This window comes from Erpetoichthys calabaricus, chromosome 13, assembly GCF_900747795.2.
Source record: "Erpetoichthys calabaricus chromosome 13, fErpCal1.3, whole genome shotgun sequence".
In the NCBI taxonomy this organism is placed as follows: Eukaryota; Metazoa; Chordata; class Cladistia; order Polypteriformes; family Polypteridae; genus Erpetoichthys; species Erpetoichthys calabaricus.
The window spans coordinates 106,588,090-106,604,102 of record NC_041406.2 but is presented as its reverse complement, the minus strand read 5'-3'; positions in this window follow the sequence as shown (position 1 = coordinate 106,604,102).

Genomic DNA, 16,013 nt, shown 5'->3' with positions numbered 1-16,013 from the left:
AATTGTAAATGACAGACACACCATACCGAGATATACATAGACCACAATACAAAGCAAACATTATTCTTAAGACAAACTTTCTGAAACTTTAGCATTAGTGTTCCCTTAACAAATCCAATACATACATAGCCATCTTTATGTTGCTTCACTTATGTTTTCGGTTTTCAGTGCTCTGAAAGTATACAATGCACAGTTTGGAGGAAACAGAGGGTGGGTTTTCAGAAAAAAAAACCTTCTGGATGTGACTTTTTCCATGGCGGATTATGCTGCTGCTATCCATTATCAAGATTTTATCAAACTGTCCCCTAATGTGTATTCTGGTTTGACGAAAACTGCCTCACCTCACAAAACTGGGGTCCAAGTGACGTGAGGATACACTGGACATCCATACCACCCTGTAACAAGAAACACAATAAAATAAAAGAACAATGTGGATGTATAAACAAAAAGAAGTAAAGTAACATACAAAAAGTGTAAGAATATTAAAAATTAAAATGTATAAATACTACAGATAAAAGGCAACAGGCAGATCAGCTGAAGTGAATTTTGGTTTGTTCAGCCACTTGAGACAGTCAGGTCATTGTAATGATAATAATAATACAATTGTATTAGTGTATTATAAACAGAGTACAAGTCAAAGGGAGGTTGTGCTAAGTTATATAACACACTGGTGTGGTCTCATCTGGAGTTCTGTGTTCAGTTTTGGGGTCCATATTACTAAATAAATATGGCAGCATTGAAAAAAGTCCAGAGAAGAGCGACTAGGCTGACTTTGGGATTAAGAGGTCTGAGCTATTAGGAGACATTGAAGGAGCCCTTTTCGATTTAAGCAAACAAAGAAGAGCGGACATGACTGAAGTCTTTAAAATAATGACAGGATTTAATTTAATGGATCACAGAAATTACTTTAAAATAAATTCTGCAATTGGGACACGGTTGGAAATTTGTCCAGGGTAGATTTTGCACAAATGTTAGAAAGATTTCTTCACACAAAGAACCACAGACGGATGGAATGAAAGACCAAATAGTGTGGTGGAGAGTAGGACTTAAGCGGTTGAACTATGGACAGTTGACATTGGAGAAGAGAAAAACAAAAACTCCATTCAGCAGCCTCCCTGGAGAAAATACACCTGCTAAAAGATTGTCCTGAGTGGATGTCAGTGTAAGTGTGCCCCATCTTGTGATGCACCTGACACCTCTATGGTAGACTATAAACCGCTGTGACACTGTGTGGATGGATATGGTGACTGCTACATGCTGAACAAGCCTTTTCCATATTAGAAACTGCAGTTAGGACTTCCTGACATCTGCTTTCTGTCTGTGAACATCACATAGGGCAAGTGAAGGGCTAACATAAACAAAGCATTAGCCATTAGACATCCATGACAACGGGGCAACTCATGGTGCCCACAGCAGTGGTGGCACTTTTCTTGCTGATATTGTATTAATAATTTGAACAGTGCACATATAGCGTCACTCAGCTGGTGAATTTGATGGCCTCTATGTGGCAGAAGAAGAACTGAGAAACTCTGTAGTGAAAGGGTGCAGTGCATATCTATAATATGATCCCAAACATATCCATCCATCCATTTTTGAATCATATCAGCTCACTATGAAGTTGAAGAGCACCAGAAGGTTTTCAATAAAGCTGCTGTTAAAGGAAGCAGAACAGACCCTCTGTGTGGGACAAGGAGAGTGTGATCAGAAAATGGATTGCATATTGAGGCCATGTCACATTACTCAACTTTTCATGTGGTTTCCAGTTACACACTTTAATGATATAAATCAGGATAAGCAAGTCAGGGGTAGTCATGGAATGTGACATTCCATGTGGACTCAGCCTAACAACAAATTTAAAGAGGTTTTATTTCATCTTAAGTCGTAGGGGTGAGCTCCATGTCTGCTAGTGTTGAGAACTAATGAACGGAAGTACAATTCATGTAATACACTGACTACGAATAAGGATAGCGGAGGTTTTGGGCCTGATAAACAGAAGAGAAGCTTGTCTGTCTGATGTCACTGGTTTTACATATCACAACAGAATGGAAAAAAGGGAAAAAAAAGTGGGCTGAGACTGTGGCTGAACTTGCCATAGATGTAAAGCCATCTTACTGCACCGTCTCTGTCAGACATGGTATTGACTGTCAAAAAAAGGGGTGAAACTGGGATACTTTGGAACTGTGCAGTGCACTGGAAAGCTGTCAAAGAGTTGTCTAATTTGACATACCCTGCAAATTTTAGTAATGTAATCTGACATACTCTGGCAACAACATTAGCAATCACAGTTGACATTGGCTTTAGGCAGTCTACAGGAAGTGATCTGTGACACAGAGGTGTGACCCATGAGACACAAGTCTGGCACTGAGCTCCGTTTTCAACTTTCTGTGATAATTGGGATAACCTTCTAAAGTTTCCTGGCATTGTGCTGTCTGCAGTAGCTGCTATATTAAAATAGAGGCTAATTGATTGACCGCTAATGTGTCCCTAACCTGACTTGACCCAGAGAGCAGTTGCTTAGCAGAGATGCACCTCTCAACTCCTCACTGGCCATGAGAATGGTGCGGTGTCTCTTTCAGTTGCTGCTCTCATATAATAGACATCTAACAGTTTCTATCCAAGTAGCCAGCCCAGAAAGAAGTGAAGAATCTGAAAGAGGTTCTGCTCCCTCCCGCTCTATTTAATTATCCCTGCTGATCCTTTCCAGCCTGAGGCGACTGACCTCCACACTGCTATACTACCGCAGACCCACTCAGAGTTTGGCTCAGTGACAGCTAATGAGAAGCAGACCCCATTTTGACCTGCTGCCTTCATTTATTCCTGTCATGGGTCTCATCCAGACTGTATATGGTCAGAAGTCGCCAATTAAAGGCTCACAGGTGCTGGGCACTGGCGGGCAGCACTCTTCAGGACGCTTGGCAGCAGCTCATCCACATTCCCAGTTGTGCCGCACTTTAACACTCAGCTACAGATTGTCACGCTGCATTGATGTACTTTATGCAGCACGAGGGACGGTCAGCGTAGAAGAATGCTTTGTGCTGTTGTACTTCTCTGCCATTATCTGCGAGTAAAACTGTCGATTCTCCTTCATTACCATCAGCCATTCTTTTGCCATGTGCACAGGCAGCATCTTTGTGCTATTCTTGGCCTCAGCTTGGCTGACCACTGTACTGCCCGTTACAGTAGTTTATTATATCATCTGGCATCATGGCTGGCTGTGCTACTCTATGTGCTGCTCAAGCAGTAAGCACTTTGATTCGGCCTTAAAGCTCTTATAGAGGCTGTGTGTTTAATGAATCGGATTTTACTCCCTTGTACTCCTGGGATTCGTTTGGGTCTTGTTTTAATTTATATGTTGGACAGTGAGGATTTGTTTCCTATTACATGATGCAACCTGCTTTACAGTCACAATAGCTGAAAAATAACAGAAGATGAATTGATTGCTTGATAGCTCCTGGTATGTGTGTGCTCGTGACATTCAGCATAAATCACTTTTAGACGCCTTCTACAGCTAAGAACAGCAGTCTGGCATGCTGAGCAGCCCATCTGAAAGCATGTCCATAAGCTCACCAGGGACATCTGGCATTTGTAAGTCTTTGTAGGGGCAGGTGTAGCACTTCTGAAGATATCCCATAAAAATTCAGGTCCCCTGAGTCATGACAAGCAGCTAAAATAGTAAAGAGCTCCAAAATAAGAGATAGGCATGTAGCCTCAATTATTGGTGACTTAGAGAGCATAGACCAGGGAATGTGGTCAGAAGTAACACCAACAGAAAGACACAGGGGCTCTTAGGAGGTGCATCATCATAAAATATACATATAAAGAGAAAAATCATGAGTCAGGGAGGAATGACACACGGTTTATGAATTAGGAACCTACACATTCAACAATGCAGGATACTGTGCCCAGAAACACTGAGAAAAAATGTTTAATTATATAAAACATTTACAAAAGAGCTCAATTCTAACACTAGATAGAACATTATTTGTCCCCAAAGGGAAGTTTTTTTTTTTTTTTACAGAAGCTCTTTAAATAAATCTTATATATAAACGTCTACACGTGGGAGTGTGTCTGGCTGTCTGTCTGTCTGTCTGGCCCAGAAGTGAGAGGAGGAGTCGGGGTAAGAGCTCCGCCTCCAAGGAAACAGAAAACTTGCATAGCTGCTAATAACACAAGTGGGGCCAGCACGTCACCAAAAGGAAACCTCAGAAGAAAGACAAAGTCGCTTAGCCGGTAACATCGGCAAAACAGTATCCCGCCGCTAATGCACAAGCGAGGCGAGCACATCAGTAAAATGAAACCTCTGAAGAAAGACAAAGTGGCTTAGCCGCTAATAACACAAATGGGGCCAGCACGTCAGCAAAACGAAACCTCAGATGAGGGACAAAGTTAACATATTTTTCCTCCTGCCACTAATGCACAAGCGATGTGAGCACGTTGGAAAAATGAATCCTCCTAGGAGAGAGATGCCCAGAGTAGTTCTTTTCAATTACCTGACATCTCTACATTTCAGTTTTTTATGACAATTTCAATAGTTTCTAGGACCCCAGGCTTTTTACAGCACAGGCTTACATAGCTAGTAAATAAATACATAAATAGATAGATAAGTAAGCAAATAAATTAATAAATAAATAGATATACACACACACACACTTTGGTGAGAGTGAGCCCCATAAATGCCCTTTTAATTAACTTGGTGATTCAGTGGGCCTCTCCTGAAGTGATGGCGCCAGCCCAGCACTCCGCAGTGTAGAAGATTGAACTGGCCATCACAGAGTTATAGAAGACATGAAGGATGTCACTCTCCACATAAAAGGAGCACAATCTCCCAAAAAAAAACAGCCTGCTCTGCCCTTTCTTATAGAGTTCCTGTTGTGTTCCAAGGATGGCAGGGATGTCCAAGTTTTTGGATACTTGTTTGATTTCTTGTGGTGTGTTTAGCTGTTCAGAATTAAACAATGCAGTTTGGATTTTGTGTGATCTCTTGAATTCTTCATTTGGGTATTTGGTTGTGGTATTTTGGCATGGGGCATTTTTGTCTTCTGACACAATCTTGTTTTTCACATTTTTGCTCTCATTTGTTTGATATGAGACATGGACCTCAGAATTATTGTGAGTGATGGAAAAGATTAGAAGATAATAAAGTGAACTAGAATCGTAGTCAGGGAAAGTGAGAAGGTCTGAGTAGGGAGTTCAAAATAAATCAAGCAAACAAACCAATTTAATAAAATCAAAAAATGAATTTGAGAACTGAAAATCCATCCATCCATTTTCTAACCCGCTATAGTCCTAACTACAGGGTCACGGGGGTCTGCTGGAGCCAATCCCAGCCAACACAGGGCACAAGGCAGGAACCAATCCTGGGCAGGGTGCCAACCCGCCGCAGAGAACTGAAAATGAATCTAGTATTTGGCCTACTTGAAAAGCAAACAAACTGACTCCAAGAGATTTGTGATTTTTACCCAACTGAAGGATACTTTCTCCTTGCGCCGGTCCATTTTTATAACAGGTAGTGTCCTTGAAACAATGAACTGTGGTCATGTGACCCATCAATCACGGCAAATAAAAAAAAACCCAAAATGAAATAAAATACACTAAAAGAATGTGAATGATAACACTCCTGGTCCTTTTTGTTTGCTTTAATTCTCTTTCTTTTACCTTGTGCTGATCTGAAAGTAGAACTTAACTTCCATCACTGAAGAAGGAACCGACTCCCTCTCTTACACAAATGTGTGCCTCCCCTTGCGCTGAACCCCTGCATTCCCTGCTGTAGGTGACACAGCTTACAGAGTAGTGATAGTACAGAGAAATTGAAAGCACCATTTACTTGCATTTAAGCAGAAGACTCAGGTCACACCACTGGAGTTACTCCGCTTAGGGCTTTACTAGAGAGTACCAATCTGAAGAGTAATTTATTTCTGTGCCAGGAGAAGGTGCTCTAATCTTATTCATAAAAATGAAGACCCCTCCCCACATACACCCCTAGTGGTGTGTATAAGAACATTGAATTAAGTGTACAATTTCCCTTCATCTAAGAAGAAGGCTCTCACTCAAATGGAGGGATGGATACCCCCACCTAGGGAATTGTTGCAGAGTAGGGTTTCCTAAATGGGGTCTACCTGATTGTTGTGATATCTTATGGGAGTGGAGATGTTGAGGCCTGACTTTCTGATTTGAACAGAATTTGCTGAAGATTTAACTGCCAGCATGGGGGCAAAGTAAATGTCAAGATGTTTACCTGAACTTCTTTTTTTAAGAATACACTCATCTGTGTCTTATTCATCCAAGATTATGACTAATGACAGACACTCAAAAAAAATGTTAAGAAATCTTTCTGGCAGCCTTTCGTGAAGAGATTTGTCTGCGTAGCCTTTTGCTATACACACTGTCAATGAACAATTTCATTACCACTACAGACATGGTGGGTGGCATGGTGGCGCAGTCATGAGATTTGCTTAAGAAGTCTGGATTCATTTCCAGCCTACTCACTGTCTGTGCTGAGTTTAGATGTCAAATACACAAAACTAAATCATTCAGCTAAATATTGCTTTTTACCACAAAGCAGCATAAGCCTTTTAAAAATGTTGTATTGATATGTGTCAACTGAGCTATCAGAATTTAATTTCCCATAGATATAATGTTGCGCTCATTAATTTTAATTTTTACATTTATTGTAATACACAGATTAACAAAAAAGGACTGTGAAATTGACCTTATATAAAGTTCTGGATTTTTTTTATATTTCAATCCGTGTAATGATTTATTATTGACATATGTGATGCTCACAATCTCTGAGCATGTGCTTGCCCTGGGGTTTGGGTGGGGTGGTCTTTAAAGTTTTGAAATCCTGGAGTCCATGATGGTCTTATCCTGGCCTTGCATTGATATACATGTGTATATCTCGGGCAGGAATTGGCTGTTTATTTCTCAGCTTTGTACTAACATCAAGGGCATCCCTGGGAGTCACAAGCTTTCCTATAAAGTCTACACGTGTCTTCTGGGCTTTGGGAAGTTGGGTCCCTGAGTGACCACCCCAGGTTAGTATATTTCAGATGTGTGGTGGGTGTGATCTTGTATGTTATGAAGTTACCTTTTAGACTCATAGTAATGAAATTCTCCCCTCACTGAGGTGCACTCTCCATTGAAGGCTCCCTTGTTTATCATGCTGAGGCACTTTTTCAGTCTCTCCTAAATGCCGTGATTCAGTGCTAAATGTCTCATCCATTAGTCTAAAAGCTTTAACCTCCATGCCACCTGTCTGAGATGAGACGCTGCGTTGCTGCTCTGAAGTCCTCCCTCATGTGCTTCTTCAAGAGCTCCTACACTTTACCGATAAAGGAGACATATTGTCGCAAGCTGCTGGAAATGAGCGCATCTTGTTATTCTTAAGAATGAAAAGAACACAGCTCAACACATTTCTGTTTGTCTTTTCTGATGTGAAAAGCTCGGGTTGTTTAAGCACATCATGTTTGGGCTGCTGCACACAGAATTGAAAGCTTTTAGATTTCCATTATTTGAAATGAGAAGTTCTAATAAAATATAAAATGCTGGATGAACCACAGATGGTTCTATATTGTGCTTTTAAAAGTTAGCACTGGAATTGCTATACTGTCCATATTTTCTCTACTCTTACTCAGAGACCTAAAGCAGCCTTTGTTCACCTGTAAGACCCTTCAGTGCTCTGGGTAACCCACCAGCTACTGAATAAGCCTTTAGTGTACCTTCAAAGGCAATCTGACGTTCTTCTAGGCATACTGCACCATCAAAGATGGGGATAGTACGGGGCAAAGTAATGTGTTAGTGTAATCTGATTACATTGCCTAGTAATGAAGTCCTGTAATCACATTACAGTTACTGACTTGAATTGAATTGTACTTGAGTTACATGTTTGATAAAAGTTCATGTTACTATCATGATCAAGGCTGAATTTTAGGGTCTTATGGCCTTTGCCTATATTAGATGCCATTTTGTTTAAGCTTCGTTAGGGTCGCACCCCATGTTCCTAGGGGGATGGTCTCTGGGGTTGTGGTGACCTTGAGTACATTAGCACGACGGGATAAAAGGTCAGCATTTGCACCAAGCTTTAGTCGATCTGTGGATAAATCCTTTAAACTCTAAAAGAAATAATAAACTGTATTATTGATATTTATATTTTGCCTGATTTGCTTCATTTGCTTTGTTTATATTTTCTTTGTTTTGTTTTGCCTTTTGCATGAATCTTATAGTTTGACTCAAAAAATCAGTTCTCCGTTTGTTGCTGAGCCAGGACAGTTACTTAACACTCGAGGAGGTGAGTGTGGCTACCCAATGCACTGCACATGCACACTACTTTCACACAGGCATGGGGCACGTTGAATTTTACATCCCGGTTATCTGTACTGCAGATGAGTGTTATTTTATGACATTCCATGATAGTTTGCTTTACTTTGGGTTTGCACTGACGTCGAATTCCATGTTGTACTTTGAAAGATATCAGCTTCTCAGTTTTAAAAAGCATTAAGAGAGCATATTTAACAAAGAAAATGTAATTTCAACTAAAGGAAGACAGAGTGAAGATAATCATGGTATGTGTCCAAGAATTTTAGAATTAAATGTATCTAGATACATGTGGTGTACAGCTTTTTCAACAAAGAACCCAGAAGGAGTTACATTTATAGAGGCAAAAAAGGCTTTGATATCCAATTAAGTGAACACACTTAACTGTCATGTATCATAAAATGGTCCATCATAGCCCAACATGCATTTCAATGTTTTTATGTCTCTTTAACTTCCCCAGAAAAATAAAGAAGTCTGTGTACAAGTGGGCTACACAAAATTGTTAGTGAATGTAAGATATTTAATTATAAAATACTAGCCAACCCGCGGCGTAGCATATGCCGCATAATTATGTATTGATGGGTGACCACTTCCTGAACGACACAGTTGTCAGTACTTGTAGTCACAGTTGAGAAACACTTTTTTAATGTCTTTTAAGCACAGGGGAAACAATGAACATGTGAAACATCCGTAATGTAATAAGCCACCAAGAAAAGTAAAATTGCAACAATGCTATCTACAAAAGTGAAAACAAATTTGAGCCCCGTGTATTTTTAACTGCGTTGTGGGGCTGTAGTAGTGTTGCTACTTTGCGGTAAGGAGACTCTGGAAGATTGTGTGTTCGCTTCCCGGTACCTTCCTGTGTGGGTAGTGCTTTGAATACTGAGAACACCGCTATATCAATGTAACAAAGTATTATTATTCCTATGTGTCCAGCGCGCTCTCTCTCCCGTGTGCGCGCGTCTGTCTGTCTGTCTGTGTGTGTGTGTGTCACACGTTCTTGCTCTCTCGCTGCACGTGGTCCTGTAGGCAAACGGCGCAAAAATAATATATTGATAGCTGAACACTTCCGGAAAGACACAGTTGTCTAAAAGGAGAGAAAAAAATGAACATTTGCAAAATCCGTAACGGTGCTTTCAGTAAGTACAATGCACACGCGTTTAATTTCATTCAGCGATTCAGTTCCGAGACAAACATGCCTCTTCTTACCTGGTCCTCCCCCGTCCACCTTCGTTCTCTAAGCTTACACACCTCCCGGTCATGTGTCCTCTTGCAAGAGCAAGTCACAGAGGTCCACCCACCAACATTAAGACCATGGCGTAGTTGAGAAACACTTTTTTAATGTCTTTTAAGCACAGGGGAAACAATGTACATGTGAAACATCCGTAATGTAATAAGCCACCAAGAAAAGTAACATGCTATGCTATGCTATGCACAGAAGTGAAAACAAATTCAAGTCCGGTGTATTTTTTAACTGCCTTGTGGGGCTGTAGTAGTGTTGTTGGTTTGCAGTAAGGAGACTCTGGAAGATTGTGTGTTCGCTTCCCGGTTCCTTCCTGTGTGGATAGCGCTTTGAATACTGAGAATCAGTATCGGTATATCAATGTAACGAAGTATTATTATTCCTATGTGTCCAGCGCGCTCTCTCTCCCACGTGCGCGCGTGCCTGTATGTGTGTGTGTGTGTCACACGCTGTCGCTCGCTCGCTGCACGTGGTCCTGCAGGCAAACGGCGCAAAAATAATATATTGATTGCTGAACACTTCCGGAAAGACACAGTTGTCTAAAAGGAGGGAAAAAAATGAACTTTTGCAAAATCCGTAACGCTCCTTTCAGTAAGTATAATGCACACGCTTTTGTCGGCCAGTTTTTGCCAGCCGACCGTCGTCGCACGGTCATTCAGCGATTCAGTTCCGTGACAAACATGCCTCTTCTTACCTGGTCCTCCCCCCTCCATCCTCGTTCTCTAAGCTTACACACCCCCTGGTCATGTGCCCGCTCGCAAGAGCAACTCACGGAGCCCCGGCCACCAACTTTAAGACCATTGGATGAAGCAGGTGAGACGCTAATGAAACAGAGGCACAGGGCTTATTGATTTTTAAAGACTGCTTCCTTCATTGTGTTTTGAGAGGGAAACATACCATTGTCCGTGACTTACAATTGGAGGACAGCCGACGCTAATGAAACAGAGGCACAGGGCGTATTGGTTTTTAAAGACTGCTTACTTCATTGTGTTTTAACCTCAGTTGTAAAGGATTGTTTTAAGGATCCCATGGGATACCCCTCGCAAACCGTTTTACACGCTGCATATGGCGATTCACCTCCGCGAGAAACATGCCCCTAGAACAGTCAACGTGGCTCGGAGGTGCATGTGGCCTCTACGACAGACGAATATAAATGACGCCGTTTTTTCTGTGTCGTCGCGTCCGAGTTGGTGGGCATGGCTCTGCGAGTTGTCGTCGCATCCAATGGTCTTAGAGTTGGTGGGCGTGGCTCCTTCCTGCGTGCGCCATGGGTGTCTTACTTGTCGGCGGCTTAGTGAATCCACGCCCCTTCCAGCTTGCTTTCCATGGTTGGCTACTTGTCTTCTGGCTTAGTGAATTATATATATAGATTATTTGCTAACTTTTTGATCACCACATGCCTTTTCTGATAGTATTGCCATCCTTTAAAAAGCACTATAATTAGATAGGGCTGTCAACCAGTATTAAGAACAGTCTTTTTCTTCTTCTTTCAGCTACTACCGTTAGGGGTTGCCACAGCAGATCATCTTCTTCCATATCTTTCTGTCCTCTGCATCTTGTTCTGTTACATGCATCACCTACATGTCCTCTCTCACCACATCCATAAACCTTCTCTTAGGCCTTTCTCTTTTTCTCTTCCCTGGCAGCTCTGTCCTTAGCATCCTTCTCCCAATATACCCAGCATCTCTCCTCTGCACATGTCCAAACCAACGCAATCTCGCCTCTCTGACTTTGTCTCCCAACCATCCAACTTGAGCTGACCCTCTAATGTACTCATTTCTAATCCTGTCCATCCTCGTCACACCCAATGCAAATCTTAGCATCTTTAACTCTGCTATCTCCAGCTCTGTCTCCTGCTTTCTGGTCAGTGCCACCATCTCCAACCCATATAACATAGCTGGTCTCACTACCGTCCTGTAGACCTTCACTTTCACTCTTGCTGATATCCATCTGTTACAAATCACTCCTTACACTCTTCTCCACCCATTCCACTCTGCCTACTCTCATTTTCACCTCTCTTCCACAATCCCCATTACTCTGTACTGTTGATCCCAAGTATTTAAACTCATCCACCTTTGCCAACTATACTCCTTGCATCCTCACCATTCCACTGACATCCCTCTCATTTACACACATGTATTCTGTCTTGTTCCTATTGACCTTCATTCCTCTCCTCTCTAGAGCATATCTCCACCTCTCCAGGGTCTCCTCAACCTGCTCCCTACTCTCGCTACAGATCACAATGTCATCAGCAACATCATAGTCCACGGGGACTCCTGTCTAATCTTGTCTGTCAACTTGTCCATCACCATTGCAGATAAGAAAGGCCTCAGAGCCGATCCCTGATGTAATCCCACCTCCAACTTGAATGCATTCTTCACTCCTACTGCAGACCTCACCACTGTCACACTTCCCTCGTACATATCCTGTGCAACTCTTACGTACTTCTTTGCCACTCCCAACTTCCTCATACAATACCACAACTACTCTTGAGGCACCCTGTCATATGCTTTCTCCAGGTCCACAAAAACGCAATGCAACTCCTTCTGGTCTTCTCTATACTTCTCCATCAACACCCTCAGAGCAAACATCGCATCTGTGGTGCTCTTTCTTGGCATGGAACCATACTGCTGCTCACTAATCATCACCTCCCTTCTTAACCTAGCTTCCACTACTCTTTCCCATAACTTCATGCTGTGGTGCATCAATTTTATCCCCCTGTAGTTACTACAATCCTGCACATCCCCCTTATTCTTAAATATTGGCACCAGTACACTTCTTCTCCACTCCCCTAACATCCTCTCACTTTACCAGGTTCCATTAAACAATCTGGTTAAAAATTCCACTGCCATCTCTCCTAAACACCTTCATGCTTCCACAGGTATGTCATCTGGACCAACGGCCTTCCCATTTTTCATCCTTTTCATAGCTGTCCTTATTTCCTCCTTGCTAATCCGTTGCACTTCCCGATTCACTATCTCCACATCATCCAACCTCTTCTCTCTCTCGTTCTCTTCATTCATCAGCCTCTCAAAGTACTCTTTCCATCTGCTCAACACACTCTCCTCGCTTGTGAGTATGATTTCATCCTTATCCTTTATCTTTATCCAACTGCTGCTGGAGTATGTGAATTTCCCCTATCTATCTATCTATCTATCTATCTATCTATCTATCTATCTATCTATCTATCTATCTATCTATCTATCTATCTATCTATCTATCTATCTATCTATCTATCATCCTAACCTGCTGCACATCTTTCCCAGCTCAGTCCCTCTATCTGGCCAATCGGTACAGGTCCTTTTCTACCTCCTTAGTGTGCAAGGACAGTAATTATTATTGAGGACAGTAATTCTGACAAAATGTTGCAATGCCAACCTGGCCCCCCTGTTTACTCAAAAAAGAGTTTTGGTGGTGCAGAGACAAACAAAATGTAAATAGCCAATGGCAACTATAAGGTTGCTGTATGCAGTGGTCAAGTGTTTGGGTTCAGAGCTCCATCATGTGGTTGCTTGTCTCCCAAATGAGATACCACCTTCAGAGAGCACACTTTTTTTTTTATAGCTCCTGGACCAGAAAGGGAGGGGTCAGTTGTCCTCAGAGATGTGGGTGGAAAAGGACACAAGCTGATTAGTGTTTGCATCCCCTGCTGGTAGTCTGTACCCTTGACAAGCCGGAAAGTGACCCTCTGATGCGCATGCACGACAAAGGGCAATCAGAAAAATTGGCAAGGTCAAAAAACAAATCAAGGATCAGAAATCAGGAGATCAGAAATACTAGTGACTATAATGAGAGACAAAATTCATAGTCAGAAAAAGGTCAAAAGATGTTCAAAAACGAAAGAATCAAAAAGAGTAGGCAAGCAGCGCAACAACAATAGGGTTTTGGGAATATATGTACTCAAATATAGAAACAACTTTAAGGTGCACTTTTATCCTGTTGCGTCATGATTGACAGTTCATGACAACAGAGGACACACCTCTAACAATGCAGGCATTGGCCTAACAACGGGAGATAAAAATAGCACCGCCAGTAAATGTCAGGCAGGAACTGTCCAAATAAATATAGACAAAAAAAAACTAAGCCAGTAGACAAAAATAAGCTATAATCACCAGAATCTTTGTGGTAGAAAACCCACAAATATACATGAACATCAAAACAAGGACCACTAGAATCCCTGTAATAAATGAACACATACTGAGGATTCCTGAAAAGCGTAAGGGGCATCGAGTGGGCACAGACACAGAGACACGGGCGTATGCATTGTGTGACACAAGAAACACAGCAGATAGCTGGTCACACTCGATCAATAAGTGCTCTCATCTATTACCTGCCAAACTTGCAATAATTTTACTGTTCTACAAACTCATTGTCCAAGTGGTTAAGCCTGGTTTATTTTTAATAAATAATCTTTTAATTGAGATTTTTTTTTTTTTATCAAAGATACCTTTTGTGAATGAAATGCCTCAACCTCCTGGTTCAAATATGTAAAAGGGCACAGTGCTCATTTAGATGTGTCATTATTGGTTTAACTGCTGAATTCATGTCACTGTTATTGGTTGTTTTTTCCTTATTTAAATATTGAAATGACGTTTGGGTGCCATCCTTGTACTTTCTAATAGCACATATTTGCATGGGTTTAAAAAAATCATATAGAAGTAAAGAAATTAGTTATGGGATTCCTTTCTCCAGGAAAGTAATCCCATTGCAATCTGAGAGAAGTAAGTAATAATTAGTAAAGGACTACTTTCTTTGAGTAGATAGATAGATAGATAGATAGATAGATAGATAGATAGATAGATAGATAGATAGATAGATAGATAGATAGATAGATAGATAGATACTTTATTAATCCCAATGGGAAATTCACATTCTCCAGCAGCAGCATATTGATACAATAAATAATATTAAATTAAAGAATGATAACAATGCAGGAGAAAAACAGACAATAACTTTGTATAATGTTAAATGTTAACGTTTACCCCCCGGGTGGAATTGAAGAGTCGCACAGTTTGGGGGAGGAACGATCTCCTCAATCTGTCAGTGGAGCAGGACAGTGACAGCAGTCTGTTGCTGAAGCTGCTCTTCTGTCTGGAGATGATACTATTTAGTGGATGCAGTGGATTCTCCATAATTGATAGAAGCCTGCTGAGCGCCCTTCGCTCTGCCACAGATGTTAAACTGTCCAGCCCCATGCCAACAATAGAGCTTGCCTTCCTCACCAGTTTGTCCAGGTGTGAGGCGTCTTTCCTCTTAATGCTGCCTCCCCAGCACACCACTGCGTAGAAGAGGGCGCTTGTCACAACTGTCTGATAGAACATCTGCAGCATCTTATTGAGTATGTACCCCAGCTCTGGAAGATTCCAACGTACTGTATGTTTTGACCATTCTGTAAAGACTCATCATGGAATCAGTGGTCCTGGTGGCACTGGACACAGCTAGGCTCTGCTTCATTTGCAAGGAACGTTCTGATCTGTGGCCCTCAAGCTCATTTGCGTGCTTGAGCTGGATGTGTGCACCAAGAGGTGTAAATTCAATTCTTGTTATGGTACAAACACAACAAAAAGTGACAATGTAATGATTAATTACATGATACAGTTAAGAATACAGAGTACTGAATAAGGGACTTTGGAGAAATCAGCTGGGCAGACATTGAAAAGCAGCAGAAAATAATCACCTACAGAACAGAAAAGACAGGGAAGAAGTGAACTGAACAGAGGCACAAAACAGTGTTTTACAACTAAACAGAGGCACAAAAGGTTCCCAAGATAGTTAAAGAAAGGTACAAACTGTAATAAGGCCTTCATAAAATGAAATTAAAATCTGACAAAGCCAGCTAGGAATGGGGTGACAAAAATGAACTCATATCAGTGTAAAGGAGACACTCCTTTATGTCTCCACATTTATGCTTACTAATTTCAGGGAAGTCACTGCCAAGTGATCTCTGCCCACAGAAACAGAATCTCACTGGTATGTGACGATGCGGGTTTGCTGCGTGCTCCCGTCTGCTGTCTGGGAGCCCTGGAACCCGTCACCGTCGGTAATGATACCGATGAACTAGGCAGTGAGGCACAACAATAGAGCAAGTGGATGGTGTATAAAAGTGCCAAGTGCTTTTATTTAACACAATCAAAAAGAAACAATGTTCAAATTAAATAAAGTGCAGTGAAAAAAAGTCTTCATTAAATAAATAATCCATAAAAACAGATGTGAAACGTGGAGGTTAAAAACAATAGAAAAAGTCTTCTTAAAAACAACGAGGTTAAAATAATGAAGGAAGCATTCTTTTTTTAAAAAACAACAACAACAAGCCCGGTGCCTTTTTACCTGGCGGCTCCCCTGCTTCCCCCGTCTGGGCTTCTCAACAGCTGAGTCGCCCTACATGCAGCTGACCTTCTCTGTGCCTGCTACAGCTGTTTAGACCACCTCACCGACACTCCTGGCTCCGGTAGGCTCC